Consider the following 6,116-nt stretch of genomic DNA (forward strand, 5'->3'; position numbering starts at 1 on the left):
GTCTTACCTCATTTGATTTCTCTGGGTTTGAGACTCAACGACAAGAAAAGCGTTCTCTCCCACTCAGAGAACTACATATCTGGGGATTGTATGGAATTCGATCATGATGCGGGCACAATTGTCTCCCGCTCGAATCGAGACCATTCAGAATACCCTTAGCAAAGTCAGGCTAGGCCATGGTTGCACTGTTCTTCAGTATCAAGGAATACTAAGTCTCATGGCATCTGCATCCTCAGTGATTCCTTTGGGCCTTCTGAACATGAGACCGTTTCAGTTGTGGCTCAAAGCCAGGGGATTTCATCCAAGGGCCAGTCCACTAAGGCAGATAAGGGTTATGCACCATGGGCTACATACCCTCTCTATGTGGTTCAGACCCCGGTTCCTCACCTTGGGTCCCACTCTAAGTGCGTCTTGCCGTCGCAAGTTGCTAACGACAGACGCCTCCCTGTCGGGCTGGGGAGCCATCTTAAGTGGTCATCCAGCTCAAGGGGAATGGGAGGGTCATCAGCTCGATTGGCACATCAACTGTCTAGAGTTGATGGCTGCATTTCTGGCCCTGAAGTACTTCCTCCAGTATCTGAGAGGCTGCCATGTTCTGGTGCGGGTGGACAACACAGCGACAGTCTCTTACATAAACCATCAAGGAGGTCTACAGTCACGCCAGCTAAACAGACTGGCACGGCAGATTCTCCTTTGGGCCCAGGGCAAGCTCCAGTCAATCAGTTTATAGCAGTTTATATCCCTGGATGCCTGAATGTCCAGACATTAAATACCGATGGGGGAGTGGAAACTCCACCCCGAGTTAGTGAGACAAATCTGGTTGAGATTTTATAGAGCAGAAGTGGACCTCTTCACCTCCCAACAGACAGCGCAATGTCCCCTCTACTTCTCTCTGAGTCACCCTCCCCCCTGGGTCTGGGGGGAGGGTGACGCAATGGTGCATACATTTACATTTACATTTACATTTATGCATTTGGCAGACGCTTTTATCCAAAGCGACTTACAGTGCAGTTATTACAGGGACAATCCCCCTGGAGCAAACTGGAGTTAAGTGCCTTGCTCAAGGGCCCAACAGTGGCATCTTGGTGGTGCTGGGGCTTGAACCCCCGACCTTCTGGTCAGTAACCCTGAGCCTCAACCACTGAGCCACCACTGCCCCATTCTGGGCATACATGGCCCAGAATGCGCCTGTATGCATTTCCTCCGGTTTCTCTGCTCCCGGGAGTTCTGGCCAGTTAGCCAGCAAGGGTCCTGCCTTTTACTGATAGCGCCGCATTGGCCGAACAGGGTATGGTTCTCAGAGATAATGTCTCTCCTTGACGGCTTGCCTTGGGCGATTCTGGAGAGGAGGGACCTTCTGTCTCAGGCGCAGGGGGCGATATTTCATCCCCGGCCCAAGGTATGGAACCTTCATGTTTGGCCCATGAAGGTTAACAACTGAGGAACACTGGGCATTCACCTGAAGTTATCGAGACCATTCTGAGTGCTAGGGCACCCGCTACTAGCAATTATGCCAATAAATGGGGTGTCTTTTAAAGATGGTGCACTGCACATAATGTAGATCCAGTTAACTCCCAGATTGCTTCAGTTCTGGACTTTCTGCAAGAAAAATTATCAGCATGCACATGCCCCACCACTCTCAGAGATATGTGGCCACTCTTTCGGATTGCCACACCCTGATTGACAGGATGCTATTGGGGAAACATCCTCTGCTTGCTCGCTTCATTCGTGGGGCCATGCGATTGAGACTTCCTGTTAGGACCAGTATCCCTTCATGCGACTTAGCGATAGTCCTTAAGGGTCTGGTTGAGACCCATTTGAACCTCTAGAGTCAGCGTCTGATAAGCTTCTGACTCTCAAGATGGTTTTTCTTATGGCGATTACTTCTTTTTAAATAATTTGGGATTTGCAAGCTCTGTCTGTCTTGCCCTCCTGCTTATATTTTGCCCCAGGAATGGCTAAAGCATATTGCATCCTCATCCTGACTACCTGCCTAAGGTTCCTTTCTCGGCCGTACATCCGGTCACTCTTGAAGCCTTCTGTCCCCCGCTGTTTACAATGCCGGATCAAGAGAAATTTCACAGACTGTGTCCAGTCCGTGCCCTTCAGGCTTATGTGCACCGTACTAGCCAGTGGTGTAAGTCAGGGCAACTATTCGTTTGTCATGGGGGCCATAACAGGGGCACGGCCACCACCAAACCAAAAATGTCACATTGGGTGAGGGATGCTATTGCCCTGGCCTAAGAGGCACCTGGTCAAGCTTCGCAAGTAGGTATCAGGGCTCATTCTATCACGGGGGTTGCTTCTTATAAAGCTTTGGCTGGAGGTGTCCCTCTACAGCATGTTTGTAATGTGGCAGGCTGGTCCTCTCCGCATACATTCATAAGATTTTATAGTTTGGATGTTCATGCCACTCCGGGCTCTTACGTCCTTGAGTCAACATCACAAGCTCATATCTGAGACCTCTCGCGTTCTTGTGAGCACAAACTACACATAAGGGGTCTTTGACATACGAGTATAAAGGGAAGCGGACTTGCGTCTGTCAGTCAGGTTTTTGCACTGAGGAGCCGACAGTAAGGTTTGGCCATTTACAGTAGTAGGTCTAGTGACGAGGCAAGGGGGATACAATGTCTCGTTCCCTCCATCAGGGAATGGAGGTTACAAAAGTAACCTCGATTGTAGTGACACAAAGGGTCCCATTTATAAACGCCATGCACTAAACCATGTTCCATGAACTACTGTCACAGGTGCAAGCAAGCTACTGCGTGCTAGAATAAACTGTATCTGCCGCACGTAACCCTCCCCAACGCCCCAAAAAAGTTTCACATACAGTTCTTAGGTTCCCAGCACCCCTGAGGGGGGAACAAACGACATGATCGTCATGGGAGCAAGCCGGCCAGTTGTTCCGCGTTACTGAGTTCTAACGGGTCGGACCTGATAAAACACTGGACGAGATGACTCAACCCTGAGATTATAGAATCTCGCTTGGGAGTTGCCCAGCCCGCTGCTCTGCAGATGTTTGCTAGGGAGGTGCTGTTGGCCCACGAGGATGCCACACTTCTCGTCGGGGGGCAGGCACGGCCTGTGTCTGGTAGGCCAGGGAGATGGCGTCGATGACCCAGTGGGCTAACATCTGTTTGTAGACAGTGTTCCATTTCCCCTTTATTCCCCAATCCTCTTAATGAAAGCTAGCGCTATCAGGTGGACCATTTTCAAGGAGAGGGCCTTGAGCTCTACTTTGGATATGGGTGGCTTGCAAAGTCCAAACTCCAAAGGAGGAGATGGCAGGCGAGTTGTGACATATGATGAGAGTGCACGCTGCCTTGGCGATTTATGAATGCTACCGTTGCGGTGCTGTCTGAACAGATCAAGATGTGATTGCCCCGATCAGTGGGAGAAACCTCTGCAGAAACCCACCTCTGACAATGTGGGTACCGCAGCCCGAAGGGGGTGCGGCAAAAGAAAATGAGGCAAATAAGGATTTACCTCCCAGCCCTGATGCGACCAGCTCCGGAGCGAACATATGACTGCCTGGGTATTCCGTCTCAGGAGCGCTTAGGAGCCTTCCAGGTCCTAGGGGGGTCCTGGAGACGGAGGGCGTACGCCACCTGCTAGGCGCTCGATGCTGGGGCTGAGTTCGGGTTGAGGCGGAACTGTCTGTTGTCTACTTGATGAAGCTGCAGGGGGGACGCCCTCAGCGGGCAGACGGGGTGCAGGCCCCTGAATGCCTGTACGCTCTCTGATGCAGCGGTGATGTCATCATCCAACTCAGGGGGCTCGAGCGAGAATGCGGCTGGCCATGAGGCAATCCACCCTCGTCTCGAGGCCGGACGGAAGCAAGTGAGCGAGTGTGCCGGGGGGCGGGTGGTTCGTGGGGATGTACCCGGGGAAACTGAACCCGCTGCCATCCCCAAATCGCCTCCATCACCAACCGGGTCATCCTCAATCCTGTGGGAAGGAGCGACGCGGGGGGCGGATGAAGTAGCATTCACTTTAAGAAATGAAAGCCCCGACCGCAACGTTGCCATATTCTCGCAGTGAGTACATGTACCATCCACAAACGCTGCCTCGGTGTGATTGCTGCCCAGAAAAAAATCTGACTGACAGATGCACATATGCTTCCCTTTATACACGTATGTCTGGGGGCGGGACATGCAAATTCTGTCTGCCAATTTTTCATTGGCCTTTTCTCAAATCCAGAGGTACGTGAGGCTCTCAAGAAAGACCCCTTGTGTGACTACAATCGACACAACGTCAAGTGAGTGACAGAAGGGGAATCCCTGTTTTAAAAGTTTAGTTTGTCCAAAAATTACAATACTCTCACAATTTACTCACCCTCATGTCTTCCCAGATGTATAAAACTTTATTTCCTCAGATGATATTCTGTAACAAATGTAGCTATTGCTAATGCATTAACTAACATTAATGATACCTATTGTTCTTTATAATTATTTTTCACTTTAATCTGTTTGAAACTTTTGTTTACTTTATCCATTTTTTCTGTATTGCTTTATTGCATTTATATGTTCAGAGTTCTTTTTGTTATAAAGTAATTAAATATGTTATAGTATGACAACACTTTTTGCAACTTATTTCAATATCAAGATAATACTGTATACCATGATAAAAGCTTGAGCAATTATCACATGAAAATTTGATACCGTCACACGCCTAGAGCAAAAAAGAATGAACAAGTTCAAACATGTTTGGGATAAAGGATAATTTACAGTCGTATCATATCCAAGTGGCCTAGTTGTTTACTTACTTTTTAATTAGTCTTCCCATTAATGCCACAGTGTTGTTCATTCAGACTGATTCGGGAACTTGATGAAAACAAGAGGCGGGATTGCACGAAACCAATCATATCCATTCATTGCCTCTGTCGGTACACGATCCGTTCCACCTGCACGATCCGTTCTACGCATGCGTAGTAGACGCAGTAGAAAACGCACATGTGCAAGTGATAATTCTGTTTTGCGACGCTGATTTTGATTTACGACACTGCACGATCTGTTCCACGCAAATGGAATGTAAATGTAAAAACTTGAAACTGATATATTATACAGATTTATACAACATGTTACGTCACATAATATAATCAAAAATAGAAGCTCGTAACAAACAGTTCAAGTCAAGTGGGTTTATTGTCATTTCAAACATATACATCCATATACATACATGTTGATGGATCATGATGACCAAATGAAAGCGTGGAGGGTGCTGAAGGAGTCAATGAAGTGCTATGCCATGGAGCCTTTCACGTTCATTTTTTAAAACATCCAGGACATGGAAACCTTCATGATTATTTGCAAAGACACCCTCAACCTGAGAGTAAATGCTGGAGTTGGGGTGCACAGTCACCCATATACATTTTGTTACTGTGTATCTGGGTGACTGTGCACCCCACACTCTGCGTGTGTTTGTGTGTGTGAGAGAGAGATAATTTTTTACTCTTAAATAAAGATACTCAAAAAGTGTACTTCACTACTGTTCACCGCTGGTCTCGTGTCACTTCTGTGTGTACACATGCTTCTTTCAAGTCATTTCCATTGTCAGTTTGAAATACGTTTCCCCAGTTTGTAGTTCTTTCTTCATATAAGTGCAGATTGTCTAGGCAGAAATGCATATTATGTTCCTTAGTCTTCTGTAAACAACATTGAAGGGATTATTTTCATCATTTAGATTATATAGATATTAGCCTATATAGACCCATACTAATACAAAAAATTACTCAACTTAAAAGTTAACTAATACTAGCAGCTTTTAATTATAAAAAACGACACAAACCGTCTTTGACAATACTACTGACCTCAGACCAAAACACGATAAGTTAAGCCTAATACCATACAGCAATGAATCGCAAAGGAAAGTATGGAGGAAACTGATCATGTATGTTCATGTAACAACTCACAACTCCTTTATTATTTTGGATTGGCAATCACGTAAACACATCGTAATGCATAGCGTAAACTACATTTAAAAGCATCTATTTTGACCCGCTGTGAAATGTTAAACACAATACAACTAACGTCACACAAATATTCCGCAAGTTGTGCCGCCTGGCCGTCAAGTGTTTCATCGCATGCGTGGTACCGATAGTGTAGGAAAACCGTGAC

Source organism: Xyrauchen texanus, chromosome 9 (assembly GCF_025860055.1).
Source record: "Xyrauchen texanus isolate HMW12.3.18 chromosome 9, RBS_HiC_50CHRs, whole genome shotgun sequence".
NCBI classification, from domain to species: Eukaryota; Metazoa; Chordata; class Actinopteri; order Cypriniformes; family Catostomidae; genus Xyrauchen; species Xyrauchen texanus.